Below are 21,462 nucleotides of genomic sequence, written 5' to 3'. Positions count from 1 at the left end.
GTGCGTAGGGGTGGGCTGCCTTAGAGTGGCCGGAAGGTGGGAGGGATGGGGGCTTGCTGGATCTGTATTGTATGCACTGTTTTTTATGTAACTGGATTGTCTTTTTATGTACAAATGTCATTATTGCTGCCTTGTCATGCTTGAAACTGGAATTTGGGGTTTGTCCTCCTTTCCCTGTAAACTGGATGAACAGTAGGGTTTGGGGCCTAGTTTTGCTGTCCCTCTCCCTTGTAAAATTGCTGTTGTATACAGCTGTAAATGTTAACTGTTTTTTTGTAAACTGTTTTGTAAACTAACGCTTCGGACAAATCAAACAACATAACATTCCATAAACGTGCCAACTATTCACATTTGTACATTTCTTTAGTGCTTATTATTGGGTGCCTTTCCTAGTGCTCCTAAATCATGCAGCCTCTGTGGTGATAGAGGTGTGCAACACGGAAACAGAGTCTTCGGTCCAACTCATCTATGCTGACCTGATATCCTAAATTAATCTAGTCCCATTTGCCAGCACTTGGCCCATATCCCTCGAAACATCATATACCCATCCAGATGCCTTTTAAATGTTGGAATTGTACCAGCCACCACCACTTCCTCTGGCAGCTCATTCCATATTCGCTTCATCTTCCTCGTGCCTTACATATTTCCCCTCTGATCTTTGGCCTATGTCCTCTAGTTTTGGACTCCCTTACCTTGGGAAAAAGTTCTTGTTATTCATCTTATCCATGCCCCTCATGATTTTACAACCGGTCACCTCTCAGTCTCTGATGCTCCAGGGAAGATAGCCGCTCCTGGAGCCTATTCAACCTTTCTGTATAGCTAAAACCCTCCAAAACTGGCAACACTGTTTTAAATCTTTTCTGCACCCTTTCAAGCTTAGCAACGTCCTTCCTATAACAGGAAGACCAGAATTGAATGCAATATTCAAAAGTGGCCTAACCAATGTCCTATATAGCCGCAACTCCTATACTCAATGCAATGACTAGTAAATGCAAATATACCAAATATCTTCTTCACTATCCTGTCTCCCTGAACCTCCACCTTCAAGGTGCTATGAACCTGCACCCCTCGGTCTCTTTGTTTGGCAACACTGCCCAAAACATTACTATTAGGTGTATACGTCTCAGTCCTGATTTGTCTTTCCAAAATACAGCACCTCACATTTATCTAAATTAAATTCCACCTCAGTCCATCAGCCCCGAATGATCAAGATTCTTTGTACTCTGAGGTAACCTTCTTCACTGTCCACTGCACCACCAAGTTTGGTGTCATTTGCAAACTTACAGACCATTCCTCCCATAGTCACATATCCACATTCCTTCATGTCTGGTGGAAGGCTGCTGACTTACTGGGGATGGCTGAAGATGGCCTTGCTAGATAACTTCCAATCATTTGGCCCATCTTGGCATATATGGCAGGAGTCTTAACTGTGGCCGACTGATAGATCATAGCAAGGACACTTGTGAAGTGGCAGAAGTGGGAAGATAAATGCTGTCATCCTGATACAGAAGACTGCAGGTGCATGCTCCACAGAGCCACTGTTATTCCAATGTGGCAGCACCCTAACAATCCAGCATTATGTTTAAGAACCAATTGCTGGACTGTGCTGCTATCCCCAGCTATAATGGTAACATTCTACAGCCACAGTCAGAAATTCAGTGGCTTCCACTTGTCCTGCAATTCCGTTCAATTACAACAATGTATATTTATATAGCACCTTTGACATACTGTAATTTCTCAAAACACTTCAGGACAGCATTGTCAAACAAAGTATGACACCAATGCACATAAGGAGTTAATAGGTCCAATGGCCAAAGGTTGATGAAAGAGGCAGGTTTTCATGAGTTGCTTAACGGAGGAAAGAGAGGTACAGAACTGCAAAGGTGGTCAGTGTAGACAGTGTATTTCAGAGCTTGGAGTCTCGGCAACAGAGGTACTGCAGTTAAAACTGGTGGTGTGTCAGAGGTCAGAATGAAAGGAGTGCAGATATCTCAGATGTTTGTGGAGCTGGAGGGAATTACAGAAGTAGAGTGGAATGAGGCCATGGGGGGATTTGAAAACAAGAATGAGAATTTTTAAATCTTGACATTGCTTGACTGTGATCCAGAATGTAGGTCAACAAATGGGGGAGGGTGGGGCAGTGTGGTGGGAGAGGGGGTGGTAGTGGTTAGGTGGGGTGGATGTTGGTGGAGTGTTTTGAAGTCTTAGTGGAATGCAGCTTGGTACTGGTTAAAACTCATGCAGCAGAGTTCACATTTACGCAGGGGGTAGAATGGGGAATCATAGAACACCTACAGTGTGGAGGCAGACCATTCAGCCCATCGAGTCTACACCAACCCTCTAAAGAGCTAATTCACCTAACCTGCACATCCTTGGACACTATGGGCAGTTAGCACAGCCAATCCACCTGAACTCTGTGACTGTGGTCGGAAACTGGAGCACCCAGAGGAAACCCATGCAGACAAAAGGAGAACATGCAAACTCCACACAGGCAGTCACCCAAGGATTGAATTGAACCCAGCTGTCTGGTGTTGTGAGGTAGCAGTACTATCCACTGAGCCACCATGCTACCCCAACGTGGGGGATCATTCAGATGTTCATTGCTATATTCGAGTCTAGAGTTAACAAAGACAGGGATGAGTGTTTCAGCACTATATAAACTGAGACTGAGGTGAAGTTTGGTAATTTGTTTTCATGTTCACCTGGTGTTGGCCATCACTTCTACAGTGGAAAGGGTGAGCTCCAATTTCCACACACAGCCCCATGTTGAGTTGGGGTCGGACTCTTCTTTGACATTGACCATAGACTTTATTGCAAATGCTACAACACCTCATGCATTTCAGTGTGCTTACCCATCAGTCTTTTTCTCTTCAATGAAAGGCAGCACAAATTTGAAGCCTGCATCCTGCCTGTATCAGAAGCAACAAGTGTGGTTTAATTGAATATCCTGATCCCTGATCATCATTTTTAGTTTTTTTTTCAAATTTCATGGCCATAGGATTTCTTCACCTAGCTGAAGAAGGCCAGGGAATTCTCCCAATCCTGAGTCCCCTCTTAAGCATCACCACCAAAAAAAAGTGTTTAACTACTCTTTCATCCTATTTGATGATTGTGGAACTTTATGATGTATAACCTAGCTCTTGCACAACAATAATGGCTCCCGAAAAGTAACTCTTTCAAGGATATGTCAATGCAAGGTGCTTCCTCCTTGTATTCAGGATTAATCTGATTGCACACATCCTTCAAACACTTAGTTATCAAATTCTTATATGTATGAATCATATTTGTGGGGTCAGATGTCCTGTTACCATTTCCATTTCACTATTCTATAAACACACATCATCGTATATCACAAACATTGGACAAACTGGGCAAAATGCACCATGTTACAAGCAGCTGTCTCATGCCCGATACAATGACCAGATATCAGTGGTCATATGTGATCCTTTTGTAGTGTTGCCCAGTTCCAGTTGCAACTTATCCTTAACAGTTTATTTTCTGCAATTTTTGGTGTGACAGCACCAGAAATAAACCATTGCAAAGTGTGAATGGGTGGCATTTATTTTTACAGCTCCCAATCACACATTTCTAAAGAGCAGCTGTAAAAGGATAAAGAATGTCGCTTTTTTATATTCTATAAAAAAAAAGTCCTGCTGGTATTTTCCAATTTAAAGCAACACTTTGTTTAAAAACAAGAATAGTAACAGAAAAAAACACTTGAGCTGTAACAAATTAACAACAGAAAATGAGAGCTCTCACAGTTCTAAAGAGGAGATAATGAGAAAATTTGTCTTCTACTGTTTATAATCAGATAACACTTGTGTGTAATCTGTAGTATCCCCTCAAGAAAAGCATTTCTCCAACAGGGCTTTTGTTATCAATTGAGGACGTGAAGGGATAATAAAACTCATGCTTTTCAAAAATAAGTTCTCACTTGTACCAGTATTGAAACAGCTGTGGATGGCTTTAATGGTTGAGAAAGGTGTATAAGTCCTGCCCTGATTTGCCTTTGCAAGATGCAGCACCTCACGCTTATCTAAATTAAACTTCATCTGCCTCTCCTCGGCCCATCAACCTGTCTGATCAAGGTTCTTTGTCTAGATTAGAGTGGTGCTGGAAAAGCACAGCAGGTCAGGCAGCATCCGAGGAGCAGAAAATCAACGTTTCGGGCAAAAATTCTTAATCAGGAATGAAGGCAGGGAGTCTCTGGGGTGGAGAGAGATGATCAAGGTTCTTTGTACACTGAGATAATCTTCCTCGCTGCCCACTGCACCACCAATTTTGTAGTCATCTGCAAGCCAACTGACCATTTCTCCTATATTCACATATTCACATTCTTTATTCACATTCCTATATGTCTGGTAACTCTTTCCTAGAGTTAGCAACTATTGTTCAAAATCAAGCAGAGGTTGGGTGTGATGAAGTTTATTCAAGAGGCACAACTGATAATTCTAGGAACTTACTGGCACCAAAACTCAGGAATTATTAGATTTGGTTCCCAGTTCCATGTAACCTTATGTCATGATGACATAGCTCCTTAAAATCATAATCAATAGATCAATTACTTTAAATCAATGACTTTAAAAGTCGACTTATCCTTTTCACTCCACACAATCTTCAGTGGCAGTCTGAAAGAGAAACAATATAAGCTCTATTCTGAATTGGTGTCAGCCATGTTGTTCTTTAAGAAACTTCATTGTCCACCTAGAATCTGTTTCTCAGTAATTCAATTTTCCATTTACCTGGAGATGAACGTTCATTATGAAAACAGCTGAAACGATGGGGAAATGCTAAAATGGTCATATTTTATCCAGGTGCAATAAGAATGGACAATCAAGACTAGAAGTGCAGCTGCTAGAGACCAAAATGACGCATCCAATCAAATAACCCACTGCTTGATTTCTCCCCCATTTCTTGCCTGTCTGTTGTCGGAGAGTGCAATGTGAACTATATTTTTGGCTTCATATTGTTATGATCCCAGTTGAAGTTATTATTGCGCAAGTCAGATCCCAAACTGAAACTTGACAAGATCAAATCTTTCTTAGTTTGATGTTAATAAGTTTAATGACATTAATCCCAGAAGAATCAATTACAACTTTGACAGGAGAACAATATCAACAGCAACCCTTGCACAGCATGCACACAACAATCCCTTTCTTTAACACCTTGGTACGTTTAAGGCAACAGTGATTTTAACTCCAAGACTGGAATCTCTGAAAGTCTTTTCATGGAGCTACCATACACCTGTTTCAAGTCTTCCTCAGAATTTTATCTCAACACATCTGGTTTGGGACTATAACAGGTTCCTTAATCTAAGATGTTAAAGTTCATTATTCCCTCCCCTTTTTCAGGAACACTGCTTTATAGATGCATTTCTATATGGGGACTTCATAGAACTGCCCAAAACTAAGTCAGACTAAAACAAAAATCTCTTCCTCTGCTATGGCTATTCCTCATAAGCTTACAAACTCCTTAAGTCTAAAAAATTCTGAAAGATCTTAAACTATAATACCCTGCTAAAGTAACTACAAATCAATTAGTCTATCAGAGTAGCCCTCACAAACTATTTTAAAATAAATCACCATGAATACAGAAATTCTTACAAATTAATTATTAACTTCAGAAACATTTAAAATATATATGTTAATATACTGGCATTCAAAACCCAACTTAAATGGTAATAAAAATATGCGACAGTTTAGATCACAGTAGAGGTTTTCAGAAGCTCAGCTGTTTACTCTGTTCTTGCATGGTTACATGGACCAATAGCATTATTTGCTGCAACCAAGATGGCGCCAGAGCATGGCAATGCTTTTCAAGCTGTCTACAGCAGATCTTATTCTTCCATCTCTTGCAATCATTCTGCTCTTTTAAACCTCAATTCTAAGCCTACCAGAATTAGAAACGACCCTCTCTTAAATCTACTTTCAGGTTTGAAGATTCTCCAATCGGTGAGGCCCAATTAATGAGGTCTGACCAGCAAAGGATCAAGAGCTGACCCCACAACAACCTGCCATTGAGGAGATCTGATCAGATTGACTACAAGACTCGCTGGCATGCTTCTGAACATGATTCGTGCCCAGGACCCCTTTGGACGCACCCATCTACTTTGCCAATGCTGGGACCGCAAACCCAGACACCTTCTAGCCTCGAGTAGACCTGACCTTCCTGACCTCCTGGAAACCTGGAACTAAGGCCTGACTGGTGCAGGAACAAGACCTAACCCAATGGTCACCCAACATCCAGATTGCCCAACCAAACCAACCACAAGATCCTCCGGAACACTCAAGGTCATGACTAGTGCCCAGGACTCCATCAGGAGCACACACTTACCAGCAGACATCTCTTACCAATTCCCGGGATTGACCAGGAGTAGCCACCTACCCAGGAAAGGTGGGAGACGCACTGGACTTCACGTGACACTAAAACTAGAGGGTTTCAAGTTCCCCCTCCCTGCATAATTTTGGCAAACGTCCAAGCCAATGAAAAAACAGGACCTTTGCAAAGCCATCACAGGCGCCAACAAACAATACCAGACCAAACTAGAGTCCCAGAATAACCACACTAGCATACATTGACTGTGGCAAAACTTACATGAGATAACGGGCTACAAAACACAGTAGAATCGCTGGCAACAATGCATCCCTCGCCAGTGTTATGGACTAGGCCAGACCACTCGAAACACTTTTAAGCATGCAGTCCAGACCATAACTTCGTAATTTGTTTCAGTAAGTATACAGTGAAAATTATCCAGAGTAAGTTAGCTCGGTTGACTCTCAGGTTTTAACACAGACAAAAATTTATTCACAAAATTAAACAATGAAACACAAAGAACAGAACAAAGAATCCCTACAGAACTCAGTCTATGCTGAAAATGTGTTGCTGGAAAAGCGCAGCAGGTCAGGCAGCATCCAGGGAACAGGAGAATCGATGTTTTGGGCATAAGCCCTTCTTCAGGAATACCCAATTCCTGAAGAAGGGCTTATGCCTGAAACGTCAATTCTCCTGTTCCCTGGATGCTGCCTGACCTGCTGCGCTTTTCCAGCAACACATTTTCAGCTCTGATCTCCAGCATCTGCAGACCTCACTTTCTCCTCAAAGAACTCAATCTATCCAAACTAAATTTAATTATGCTGTTCCGAATTTACATAGCAGTCCCATTAAGCAAATTCTCTTTAAAAAAACAGCAAAAATGGAACAAATGCTTATAGGTTGAAGTTTGAAGAGCAGAAGGAGAGAGAGAGAGCCTATTTCCACACAGCTCACTGTTGAACTTCTAACTAGTTCTGGACTGAACTGCTCAGCTAGAGAGCTGACCACTCCCCTTTCATTATACAGGTCGCTTCTAAAACATGACCAACTTAGCCTGAAGTCTCAACTTCTTGTTTACATATAAACAAAGAGGCATTTCAATACCCTTTCATCTCTGTACCACACCAATCTAATCGGAACCGGGAGCTGTTTACAACCCTCTGGAAAAAAAACAAGGACACAGTATCCTTGAGAAAAGGAACAGCTTTTAGAAATAGGGACCAGCTTTGTGACAGCAGTGAGCTTAATGCATTCCATGCCCATTTTGAATAGAAAGTCGGTGAAATGATGTCATCTACCCAACAGTCTCAGGTGCACCTGTACCCACAGTTACCACCGCACACATTAGATTGACCTTCTTGGGAATGAACCCATGGACAGTGACTGGCCCAAATGGAGTCCCCAGCTATGTTCTCAGATCTGTACAGACCAGCTTCCAGGAGTATTCAAGACAATTTTAACCTCTCCTTACACCTGCTTTAAGAAGACCACCATCATCCTGGTGCTAAAGAAAAATCAGGCAGGGTGCCTTAAATGATTACTGTCTGGTGGCTCTGACATCTATTATTGTGAATTACTTTGAGAGGCTAGTCATGACACACATCAACTCCAACTTCCCAGATTACCTTGATCCACTACAATCGCCTATGTTAGCAACAGGTCCATAGCAGATGCCATCTCCCTGGTGCTGGGAATAAAGAATCTGTCCTGGTCCATCTATGTAGACTCTACAGTTAAGATAGCCAACCAATACCTCTACTTCTTCAGAAAACTAAGGAACTTCACATGCCCACAATGGCTCTTACCAATTTTTGTGATGAGCCACAGAAATATCCTATTCGGATGCATTGCAGATGGACCCCCCCCCAATCCCAGTTATCCTCTCTTCTACCCTCTTCCCTCTGGTAGAAGATACAAAAGTTTGAAAATGTGCATCAACAGATTCCAGAACAGCTTATTCCCTGCTCTTATCTGACTTTTGAACGGACCTGTCATAAATTTCTCTGCACCGTCCCTGTAGCTGTAACATTATGTTCTGCATTCCATTCTATCAGGTATGATTTGCCTGGATAGCATGTAAAACAATACTTTTCACTGTATCTTGGAATGTGACCATAATAATATTTAATCAAATTAGTAATTTATATAGTTTTAGCAAGACTTTGCTATTTTTAACCTTGATTCCCTTTGAAATAAAAGCCAATGTTCCATTTGACTTCCCTATTACCCACTGAACTTATGCGTTAGCCTTTTTTTTAAGATTCCCTGTGGAATCAGTGTGGAAACAGGCCCTTCAGCCCAACCAGCCCACACCAACCCTATGAAGAGTAACTCACCCAGGCCCATTTTCCTCTGACTAACGCACCTAACACTATGGGCAATTTAGCATGGCCAATTCACCTGACCTACACATCTTTAGACTGTGGGAGGAAACCCGCACAGACACTGGGAGAATGTACAAACTCCACACAGACAGTCACCCAAGGCTGGAATTGAACCAGGGACCTTGTGTGCTGTGAGGCAGCAGTGCTAGCCACAGAGACACTGTGCCACCCATGGTGATACATGCACTCAAATCCTCAAATTTGACTCACTATCTGATTTCACCTCTCAGCTAATCTACTGCTGAAACCCTCATTCATATCGTTGTGCCTTGAGGCTGAACTGTTCTAATGCAATCCTGGGGGATCTTTCACATTCCACCCTCTGTAAGCTTGATGCCATCCATTATTCTGCTGCCTGTGTTTTAATTTACAGCATGTTCACCTACCATTCTGTGTAAGCAACATCTTAATTTTAAAATTCTCATCCAGGTTTTCAAAACTCTCCATAGTTTCACCCTTGCCTTTCACTCTAATCTCCTACAGCTCCAGAGCGCTCTTTGGTACCTGTTATCATATGTTCTGGCTTTTCGAAGAACCCCAGTTTTAGCCTTTACATTGTTATCCTTGCTTTCAGTAAGACCCTAAGCTTTGGAATTCTCTTTGTATATTTTTCTTCTCTTTAAAACACTTCCTATCTTTAAGATGCTCCTTCAAACATATCTATATGAACAAGTTTTTGCTTATCTGACTGTATACCTCCTTATGTGCCTTTGTGTCATGTTCTGTTTAATAATGCTCCTGTGAGGCGATTTGGGATATTTTATTACCTTATTGGTGCTATATGTATTTAATTAGTCGTTTTCATTGTGTGTGTTGATCAATTGCTGAACCTTTCTGCTAATGCACTTCCATAGAAGTGTTAAATATAAAATTGCAAGATTCTGACATATAGTCAATGAAAGAAAACATTTGTTTTAAAATGTTGCTGAGGATATTAAAAGTTAACCACATTCTGCAAATAACTGGAAAAGTGCAATATTATGAAATTTGACAAGTACGATTTTAGCATGCCATTTCATCTTGTTGTGTGCATTATGCACTTCTGATTATCTACTTTTGAACACTTCAATGAATCATCTGTCATTGCTTTGGGACTCTCCAAAGCTGTAAGCAGGGTCTGCCACTATATATTTCTAAACATATCATTATATGTCTTGCCATCAAAGCTGAGTTATCTGTGTCCTTATATACAGCTTTAACAGTAGCTGATGATTCATTTTCTTCCATTTCTCCATTAATTCTATTCATTCAAAGCTTCCATAGAGCTTACATTACTGTTCTTTATATAAATCACTTTATACTCTCATCATCGTCTTATCAGTTATTTTGTTGATGATTCAACCTGTATATCAGCTTTCTTCAGGTCATGTGCCTTCAGTCAATAATCTCTTCCTTCCCCTCAACAGCAAAGACTGAATCATAATCTTACAATTTCTCCTGTGCCTTTTAATACACCAATGAAAATCATCATGCTTTCAATTCTTCAGAAACAGCTTTGTTTTATATCTCTGAATTTTCAACCAAGGCTTTCATTTCTTTGATAGCTGCAACTTAGGCATTTCTCATTCATTGATGTTTATGGTCTCACTAACTTTTCTATCTTCATTTCAAAACTTCCTTCAAGCAACTTGATTTCAACTTTTCTGGCCAAGATCTATTTATGCTCAACAGCACAGCTTCCAAAAGACCCCAAAGCTTTACATGAGCTTGGGTGGGACTCATCTAGCATTCCATTTGTACATTTGTACAGGGCACAAGATATAGTAACTGTTGTAACACTTTCACCTCATGTATCAATTCCCTTTTCATCATGTGCTTCCTTATTTTTCTCTATCTTAGCAATACAGGTATTGCTGTGGATGGTGTTCCACTCAATTTTCTTTTCCTGTTGTTTTTCTAAGATCCTAACATTTGCTTCTCCTCCTTAATTCCATGTTGTGTTGAAATGGAGCATCATTGTGGATTTTCACTGCCTCTAGCTCATCTTTCTCCCCAGTATATTTGGTAATCAGTCTGTAGACCCAAAACATTAACTCTGATTTCTCTTCGCAAATGCTGCCGGACCTGCTGAGCTTTTCCAGTAATTTCTGTTTTTGTTTGTTATTCAAGACTTTCTAGTTTAGATGTTCTTATGATTGACACATTCATGTCCCTTTAATAGGCAAATATTTATAAATGAGTCGCTTACAAATATTATAGATTGGTTTTAAACCCTAAAATCAGTAAATAATGTTTCCTATGATTGTATAGAGTTTACAGATATCTCATTGCATACAAGAACACAAGGTAGAATTGTATAAAAATAACATTTTTTTCTTTATTCATTCACAGGATGATGTCATTGCTGGCCAGGCAGCATTTATTGCCTATTCCTAATTGCCCAGAGAGCAGTTAAGAGTCAACCACATTGCTGAGGGTCTGGAGTTCATACGTTGGCCCTACTGGAGGTTAAAGACAGCAATTTCCTTCCCTAAAAAGCATAAGTGAACTAGATAGGTTTTTCCCTGACAACCAATTGATGGTTATTAGTCAACTCTTAATTCCAGGTATTCATTGAGCCGTCTACTATGATGAGATTTGAACCAGCGTCCCCAGTCCAGTCCAGTGATAATACCACTAGGCTATCACCTCCCCCTCAAGCATCGCTGCATGGAAGGGATAAATGTCGAGAGTGTGGTGCTTATGCCTGAAACTTCGATTCTCCTTCTCCTCGGAAGCTGCCTGATCTGCAGTGCTTTTCCAGCATCACTCTCTCGATTCTGATCTCCAGCATCCGCAGTCCTTACTTTCTTCCCAGGGAAGGGATACAAGCCTATTTCAATTGATATATATGATTTAGCTTAGTTTGCTGAAATTCCCAGCCCATAACAAACTATATTAATACTTAGTCTTTGGGCACTAATATGCTGCAGTAGGCTTTGGTGTCCTGTGAAAACTTCACAACAACTGTAACTACATTTGTTGTACTACTTACCAAAATTCTGAGAGGAAGCATTCAGTTCAAGATGACTCCATCCTCAGAGTAGATGAACTGATAAAAATTTGGAAAGATCTGAAAAGATGTTACCAGCCTCTCCACATAATGTAGCTTTTTGTTTGCTATGTTTGAGGCTGTGGTTCATTTCTGCTAATTAGTCCATCTACTTGTCAGTTGAGTGTTTGCTTCCTTTGTTGGAGTTATAACTTCAGAACAAATCCAGCATTACTCACTTCAGTGCCAAATTTGTCTTTGATCTGAATGCAATACTCACAGATCAAGTTTCCAGACTGACTCATTTTCATTTAATATGTTGATTGCTTCTGATAGGTCATTTCATAATGAGAAGCATACCCAGGTTTTCATGCTGATTAAAAATCTTTAATAAATTCAACAATTTTTTTGCTAAATGTGACATTTGCATTTTTCCCATCTCAAGTAATGTTATTTGAACAACAGTAATTGTTGTCCTACCTTGCAATGAAGCAAGGATTATTTAGAGACTCATAATTTTTTATTCTTCCCAAGAAAATTAGTTCAAAAGAAGCATTAAAAACATATGGAAATGGACTTTATAATTAAGATTCTACTCCCAGATGAGATTGGAATTGAGGCTAATGATCAAATTCTTGGATACATTCTAGCTGACCAAGTTAAAACAAATCAATTAATCCGGATTCCTGTTATTGAAAGAATGATTTTAGTATCTTGTAAGTTCATGCGAAGACATGATTGGTTAGACTGTAATGCTTGCCAGACTTTATCTTTCTCATACATAGAAGCACACAAATGGGCTACATTTCACAGGATACCTATGAATGAGAGAATATGTAGCTGAGCCCATATTAATTAGGGCACCATGCCATTGGCAAAATGTCTGCTGCTGGTACACCTACCCTTGCCCCATTACGTTTTTGAACATAGCTGTGGTATTGAAGGCATTGGGTGGGTGATCCATCCAGAGAAGTTGAGGCCCTTAAGCGGGCAGTTAATGCACTGCCAAGGGCCTCATCCCATTGTTGCTCTAATTTCTTGACCCAACATGTAGCCCTGCAGGTTTATCCTTGAGGGTTGCTTGTTCATGTATGAGGAGTGTGCTTTTTTTTGGCGCCCTTCACCCCACATTTCTGCCTTCGCATATCCCCCACACATGACTCAGTTGGTAGCATTTTGGACACTTTAATAAGCTTCTACATCAACTCGATTTACTCAGATACTATACTTGTGAGACGAATGAAAGGGTCAGATTCAGCTTGCCAAATATTATCTAAAACTCTGCTCTTTCACAATAAAACTCCTGATTCTTACATTGATTACTCTACCAATCACAACATTTAATCTTTGTCAAAATCCTTATCTAATCTACCGCTGTCTACCAGACAAGGAACAGGTACGACCCGTGCTGTTAAACCTGACCAGGCTGTGTAGTTGGCTCTCATGAACTTAGCAAAGGTTGGTCTCATACATGGTCATCTTCTTTCTCTCCAGATGTTCAGAACTCTGCTTCTGGGCCAGATTGTATCCTCACTCAGGGAATGGATGCCAGGTGTCTCTTCTTATCTGTCTCTGCTGCACCCTTTAAGAATGTTCTCTGACCCTCAGCGAATTGATCTTCTGGGTCAAGCTCATGGCATCCAATGGGCTTACCATACTCCAATACAAAAACTAGCCTTGTTTTCCAGGGCAAGTTTGGGCATGTCCTTAGCTGCCTTTGTCTTATGTGAATGCTTTGTGCTTCACTTGTCCTGAAAGTACTATCTGACCTGGCTGTTCAAAACGTTGCCCTTTCTGGATTTGAGCCTAGCCATTCAGGCCCTGGGTTATCTGAACACACCTCCCAGTCTTGTCCTTTCCAACATGGCCACCACTCCCCACCCCACCACTCCCCTTGCAACTGGCCTGCCAGCTCATTCCTGGCAAAATCCCAGAGTTCACTTCATCCCAGGAATCCTGCAACAACAGTGGTCGCTAGTTGTGGCCTAAAGACAGAAGTGTCTGATTGACTACATAATCCACGATACTCAATTTCCTCTTCAATATGGAGGGAAGTGCATCATTCATCAATGGGATGTGAGTGTCACTAATTAGACCAGTATTTATTGCCCATCCCTAATTTTCCTTGAACTGATTGGTTTGCTTGGAAATTGAGTGGCTAAGTGTCAAACAAATTGTGGTGGATCTGCTAGACCAGGTAAGGTTAAGATTCCTTACATAAAGGGCATTAGTCAGATTATCAACTGAATTTAAACTCCACCAGTAGCTGTGGTGGTATTTAAACCCAAGTTACCTGAAGAGCAGCCTCGGCTTCTGGATTACTATTTTACTAGTTCAGTGACCTTACCACTATGTTACTCTCTCCCCAATTAAAGGCTTGTATAAACTAAAGGGCTGTCATTGAAAAAGATTAAAGCAGATTGAGATGTGCTAGCGAAGAACAGTTTGTCCTAAATTTTTACACTGGATGTGAGCAGTCCAACCTCATTGCATAATTCAGTACAAGAATTCAGTACCAGGGGGCACAATAGTAGCATTCAAGAAGCATCTGCATGAATACATGAATAGGAAGGAAATAGAGGGATATGGATTCTGTAAGTGAAAACAGTTTTAATATGGAAGGGCAAAATGTGTCGGCGCAGGCTTGTTTTTGTTAGAGTGTCGGATGCTGAGGGACAACCTGAGAGACGAATATAAAGTTATGAGAGATGTGGATAAGGTGTATAGTTGGAGTCTTTTTCCTCGGTTTGAAATGTCAAATACTGGGAGTTATAAGTTTAAGGTGAAAGGAAATAGCTGGAAAGAGATGTGTGAGGCAATTGTTTTACACAGAAAGTGGTAGGTGTCTGGAACATACTACCGGGGAGGTGATAGAAGCAGAAACAATAGTGATATTTAAGAGGCATTTAGACAGACACATGAACAGGCAAAGGAATATGAACCACATGCAGGCAAATGGGTTAGTTTAGAATAGCATCACAATCAGCACAGACTATGAAGCACCTGCTCCTGCGCTGTACTGTTCTGTGTTCTTTGTTAACGTCTATGAAAATCAGGAAAATATGTTGAGCAAACCAGGCCTGACAGACAGACCTTGATGTGGAGCTCAACTTGGCCCAAAGAAGTTCCACAGTTGGCTGAAGAGTTCTTGAAGGAGTATGTACAGACTAATATCGGCACTTCAGAACTTAGTGCTAATCACAACATCCTGCAGATTATTGATGTGTGCCAAGAAGTTGAGAAAGATGATAAGATGCTAAGGTTGATGGAGGAGATAATGAATGAAAAAGAAAACAAAACTATCATTTTTGTAGAGACCAAATGGAGATGTGATGAGCTTACACAACGAATGAGGAGAGATGGATGGCCAGCAATGTGCATTCACGGTGACAAGAGTCAGCCAGAGCGTGACTGGGTTCTAAATGAGTTTCAGTCAGGCAAAGCACTGATCCTTATTGCCACAGATGTTGCATCTAGAGGTTTAGATGTTGAAGATGTGAAATTTGTCATCAATTATGACTACCCTAACTCCTCTCAAGACTATAAACCTTATCCCAGCCTGATTCAAGAGTACAGAGTGGAAGAGAGTCAAAACATAGTGTTCAATCACTTGCAAAATAGGATAAAATAACAGGAAAATAAAGATAAATAGTGCACTGGGATTATATAAATTGCTATTTAGCAATGATCTAAAAAGGGAATTTGTAAGAACTAAAGTTATCTGTGTCATGTTAGTTCCAATTTCACTGTTGCTAAAATAGATCCTCACAGTGATTTTCCATTCGTTAGAAATATAGAAAATAGGAGGTGGACATTTAGACCTAGAGCCTGCTACAACATTTAATATGATTGTGGCTGATCATTTAACTCAGTATGTTGTTCCCACTTTCTCCCTATTCCCTTCAAACTCTTTCATCTTAAGAACCATTCTAACTCCTTATTGAAAACATTCAAACTTCTATGGCAGACAATTCCACAGATTGACCACTCTCTGGATGAAGAGATTTCTCTTCAAATCATCCCTAAATAGTCTATTCGATATCCTTAATCTGTGACTTCTGACTCTAGACTCCCTGGTCATCAGGAACATACTTCATGTATTTACTTTGTCTCATCCTGTTGAAATTTAATTGGTTTTTATGAGATTCCCCCTTATTTTTCTAAAATCTGCTGAATGCAGTCTTCACTGATCCAATCCCTCTTCATACATCAGTCCTGCAATCCCAGAAAACAGTCTGGCAAACTTTTGTTGCACTCCCTCCATAACCAGAAATATCTTCCTCAGGTAAGTGGATCAAAACTTTCACCAATTAGCCAAGTGTGGTCTCACCAAGACCCTGTACAATTGCAGCAAGACAATTCTGCTCCTGTACTCAAATTCTCTTGTTATAACAGCCAAAATATCATCTGCCTTCCTAACCACCAAACTAATATGGAACAGCCACTATTTTCCAAAAAGAAAGCTGTGTTGGAAAGGTATCTTTTATGTCCAAAAGAGGAACTAGAATGTCCATTTTTAGCAAAGCTACTATTTTACTTCTAAGGTCAGTTGAACAGCAATAGGTAAATGCTTCAAAGTAGCTTAACATTTGCAGCTATTCCTTTGGTAGGCGTGGGCATTGTAGCATATGACATTGGAGAAGATAAGCCTGGGTTACTTGTTTTTTGTTTCTGGACCCTTGAGGCTTAGGTATTTTCTAATCAACCTGCTCAGAGATGTAACTATACATGTTTGAAGCAGGTGGGACTTAAGCTGGACCTCCTGATCCAGAGGCAGCAATGCCACTCCTGTGCTGCAAGAGACCCCTAAGGCCCTGTTTAATTCAAGACAATCAACGAATCTTCAAATGAAACAAATTAATTAAAATATTGATAAGTTGCAAACACATTGCTCTTTGACACAGAAACATTTATAGTGTTAACCAAAACCTGTGAGTAAACTATTATTTAGCAAAGTAAGGTCTCTGTCATTAACATTAAAATTGGGAAATGATTCAAAGGCAGATGAGGAGAGTAGTAAGCTTCACCTTCCAGTTCCATGGTATACACATCCTCTACTTAAAGTATTGCCAGGGTCACAATTCCAAGCAGGCCTTTACTTCATGGCCACTCTCAAGGATGCACTCTTTTGCTTGCTTTTCTTGGTCCATTCAATTTTTGCCCTTCTACTATAATGGCACTGCACACTTGAGTGTGATTCTAACCATCTTTTATAACAGTGAGTTCAAACAGGCCTTCTTTATACACGAGCTACACAGTCAGGTTTGGCAATGAATTTAGTTGTGAGAAAGCAGCACTACCCCTTCCCACCAAGCACAAAAGGCTCATTTGTTAATGATTTGCCCTCAGATTGGCTGCTTTCTTAGTCCAAGTTTGAAGATAATTATAGCATCTCTTCTGAAATCCTCTGAGATATCATGAGTAATGATTAAAACCAACATGAGACCATAAGACCACAACACATGGGAGTGGAAGTAAGGCCATTTGACCCATCAAGTCTACTCGCCATTTAATCATGGCTGATAGGCATTTCAACTCCAATTACCCGCACTCTCCCCATATCCCTTAATTCCTTGCGAGATCAAGAATTTATTAATCTCTGCCTTGAAGACATTCAACATCCCAGCCTCCAATGTGCTCCAATGTGCAATGAATTCCACAGGCCCACCACTCTCCGGCTGAAGAAATGTCTCCTCATTTCCATTCTAAATTGACCCCCTCTAATTCTAAGGCTGTGCCCACGATTCCTAGTCTACCCGCCTAATGGAAACAACTTCCCAGCATCCACCCTTTCTAAGAAATGCATTATCTTGTAAGTGTCTATTAGATCTCCCCTCAACCTTCTAAATTCTAATTAATGCAATCCTAGGATTCTCAGCCGTTCATCGTATGTTAGGCTTACATTCCAGGGATTATCCATGTGAATCTCTGCTGGACATGCTCCAGTGCCGGTATGTCCTTCCTGAGGTGTAGGGCTCAAAATTAGACACAGTATTCTACATGGGGCCAAACTAGAGCTTTATAAAGTCTCAGTAGCACATCGCTGCTTTTATATTCCAACCCTCTTAAGATAAATGACAACATTGCATTCACTTTCTTAATCATGGACTCAACCTGCAAGTTAACCTTTAGAGAATCCTGGACTAATACTCCCAGATCGCTTTGTACTTTGACTTTTTGAATTTTCTCATCATTTAGAAAATAGTCCATGCCTATAAATCTTTTTTCCAAAGTGCAAGACTTTGCATTTGCTCACATTGAATCTCATCAGCCATTTCCTGGACCACTCTTCTAAACAGTCTAAATCTTTCTGCAGCCTCCCCACCTCTTCAGTACTACCTGCCTGTCCACCTAACTTTGTATCATCGGCAAACTGCGTCAGAATGTCCTCAGTCCCTTCATCCAGATCATTAATATATAAAGTGAACAGCTACAGCCCCAAAACTTAACCCTGCAGGACACCACTTGTCACCAGCTGCTATTCCTTTTATCCCACTCTCTGCCTTCTGTCAGACAGCCAATCCTCAAGCCAAATCAGTAGCTCACCTCAAACACCAGGGGTCCTCACTTTACTCAGCAACCTCCCGTGAGGCACCTTATCAAAGGCCTTTTAGAAGTCTAGGTAGATAACATCTACTGGGTTTCCCTGGTCTAACCTACTTGTTACCTCTTCAAAGAATTCTAACAGGTTTGTCAGACACAATGTCCCCTTTCTAAATCCATGCTTACTTGTTCTAATCTGACCCTGCATTTCCAAGAATTTAGAAATTTCATCCTTAATGATAGATTCTAGAATTTTACCAGCAACGGAGGTTAGGCTAATCGGCCTATAATTTTCCATCTTTTGTCTTGATCATATCTTGAACAAGGGGGTTACACCAGCAATTTTCCAATCATCTGGGACTTTCCCTGACTCCAATGATTTTTGAAAGATCCATAGTCAGTGCTTCTGCTATTTCCTCAGCTACCTCCCTCAGAACTTTAGGGTCTAGGCTAGGAGAGTTATCAATTTTTAGACCTTTTAGCTTTTCTAGCACTTTCTCTTTTGTAATGACTACCGTACTTATTTCTGCCCCCAGACTCTCCTTAATTGTTGAGATATTACTCATGTCTTCCACTGTGAAGACTGACACTGATTAGGTTCTTCAGCTGTTTCCTTATCACCCATCACTAGCCTTCCAGCATCAATTTGGAGTGGCCCAAAGATCCTGATGGGAATTGTGTATAGCCCTCCTAGCAGTAATCAGGATGTATGGAAAAAGACCAGGAGATAGAAAAGCCATGCAAGAAAAACACCATTACAATAATCATGAGGGACTTCAGTATAGAGGTGTATTGGGAAAACAAGTTACTGGCAGATCATAAGAAAAGGAATTTGTGGAATGGACAAGAAGTAGCAGATGGAAGATAATGTGGGAAAGTGTCAGCTTATGCAATTTGCTCGGAAGATAAAAGGTGGAGACCATTATGTAAATGGCGAAAGGCTTTGGAAATCTGAAGCATAAACGGACTTGGGAGTCATTGTTTAGGGTCTCCTTCAGGTTAACATGCAGGTTCAGTTGGCAGTGAGAAGGCAAATGCAATGTTAGCATTCATTTTGAGAGGACCAGAACAGGGATATACTGATGAGGCTGTATAAGACTCTGATTGCATTCAGAATAATGTGAGCAGTTTTGGGCTCCATTTCTAAGGTAAGATATGCTTGGAGAGACTTACAAGAATGATCCTAGGGATGAAGGACTTGTCATATGAGGAGCAGTTGGGAACTCTAGCTCTGTACTCAATGGAGTTTAATAGCAGATGATGGGTGAGCTGATGAACAGGAAATGGAGGTGGCGAGAGGTCATCGATGGCGGTGGTGTCAGTACCTGGTTGGTAGGGCCAGAGTGGGGACTCTTATGGTGTCAGTACCTGGTTGGTAGGGCCAGAGTGGGGACATCCCAGAGCGGGGACCCCTTGAGGCCAAATTTGTAGAAACATTGCAGAAGCCCTGGAGCCATGTTTGGGACTTCAGTCGATGAAGATGAACGCTATTTAACTTAAAATGGTGCTGCAATGTGGCAACAAATCACTTCTCATTGTATTTCCCGAGATACATGTGACCATAAATCATTCTTTCATTTATTCATCTGGGTGGAGAGTCATAGAGTCATAGAGATGTACTGGACAGAAACAGACCCTTCAATCCAACTCATCCATGTCAGCGAGATATCCCAACTCAATCTAGTCCCACCTGCCAGCACTCTGCCCATATCCCTCCAAATGCTTCCTGTTCACATACCCATCAGATGCCTTTTAAATGTTGCAATTGTACCAGCCTCCGCCACTTCCTCTGGCAGACATTCCAAATGCGCACCACCCTCTGCGTGAAAAAGTTGCCCCTTAGGTCTCTTTTATATCTTTCCCTCTCACCCTAAACATATGCCCTCAAGTTCTGAACTGCCCCACCCCAGGGAAAAGGCCTTGTCTATTTATCCTATCCATGCCCCTCATGACTTTATAAACCTCTATAAGGTCACCCCTCAGTCTCCGATGCTCCAGAGAAAACAGCCCCAGCTTATTCAGCCTCTCCCTATAGCTCAAACCCTCCAACCCTGGCAACATTCTTGTAAATGTTTTCTGAATCCTTTCAAGTTTCACAACATCCTTCTAATAGGAAGGAGACCAGAATTGCATGCAATATTCCAAAAGTGGCCGAACCAATGTTCTGTACAGCCACAACATGACCTCCCAACTCCTGTACTCTGACCAATAAAAGAAAGCATGCCAAATGCCTTCTTCACTATCCTATCTACCTGCGACTCGACTTTCAAAGAACGATGAACCTGCACTCCAAGGTCTCTTTGTTCAGCAACATTCCCTCGGACCTTACCATTAAGTGTATAAGTTCTGCTAAGATTTGCTTTCCCAAAATGCAACACCTCGTATTTATCTAAATTAAACTCCATCTGCCACTCCTCAGCCCATTGACCCATTTGATCCCCTCCAATTTTGATGTCATCTGCAAACTTGCTAACTATACTTCATAAGCTCACATCCAAACCATTTATGTAAATGACAAAAATTAGAGGATCCTTGTGGCACTCCACTGGTCACAGGCCTCCAGTCTAAATAAAATCCTCCACCACCACTCTCTGTCTTCTACCTTTGAGCCAGTTCTGTATCCAAATGGTTAGTCCTCCCTGTATTCCATGAGATCTTACCTTGGTAACCAGTCTCCCATGAGGAACCTTGTCGAACGCCTTACTGAAGTCCACATAGATCACATCTGCAGCTTTGCCCTAATCAATCCTCTTTGTTACTTCTTCAAAAAACTCAATCAAGTTTGTGAGACATGATTTCCCATGCACAAAGCCATGTTGACTATCCCTAATCAGTACTTGTCTTTCCAAATACATGTACATCCTGTCACTCAGGACTCCCTCCAACAACTTGTCTACCACTGACGTCTGGCTGACTGGTCTATAGTTCTCTGGTTTGTCCTTACCACCTTTCTTTAGTAGTGGCACCACTTTAGCCAACCTCCAGTCCCCTGGCACCTCACATGTAACTATCGATGATACAAATATCTCAGCAAGAGGCCCAGCAATCACTTCTCTAGCTTCCCACAGAGTTCTAGAGTACATCTGATCAGGTCCTGGAGATCTAGCCACTTCTTTGCATTTCAAGATATTCAGCGCTCCCTCCTCTGTAATTTGGACATTTTTCAAGATGTCGCCATTCTACATTCTATACATTCTATACCTTCCATGCCCTTTTCCACAGAACACACTAATGCAAAATACTCTTTTAGTA

Source organism: Chiloscyllium plagiosum, unplaced genomic scaffold (genome assembly GCF_037043375.1).
Source record: "Chiloscyllium plagiosum isolate Xiang-an unplaced genomic scaffold, Cpla_swu_hap1 HiC_scaffold_1, whole genome shotgun sequence".
NCBI classification, from domain to species: domain Eukaryota; kingdom Metazoa; phylum Chordata; class Chondrichthyes; order Orectolobiformes; family Hemiscylliidae; genus Chiloscyllium; species Chiloscyllium plagiosum.
Note: the sequence above shows the minus strand (reverse complement) of the source record.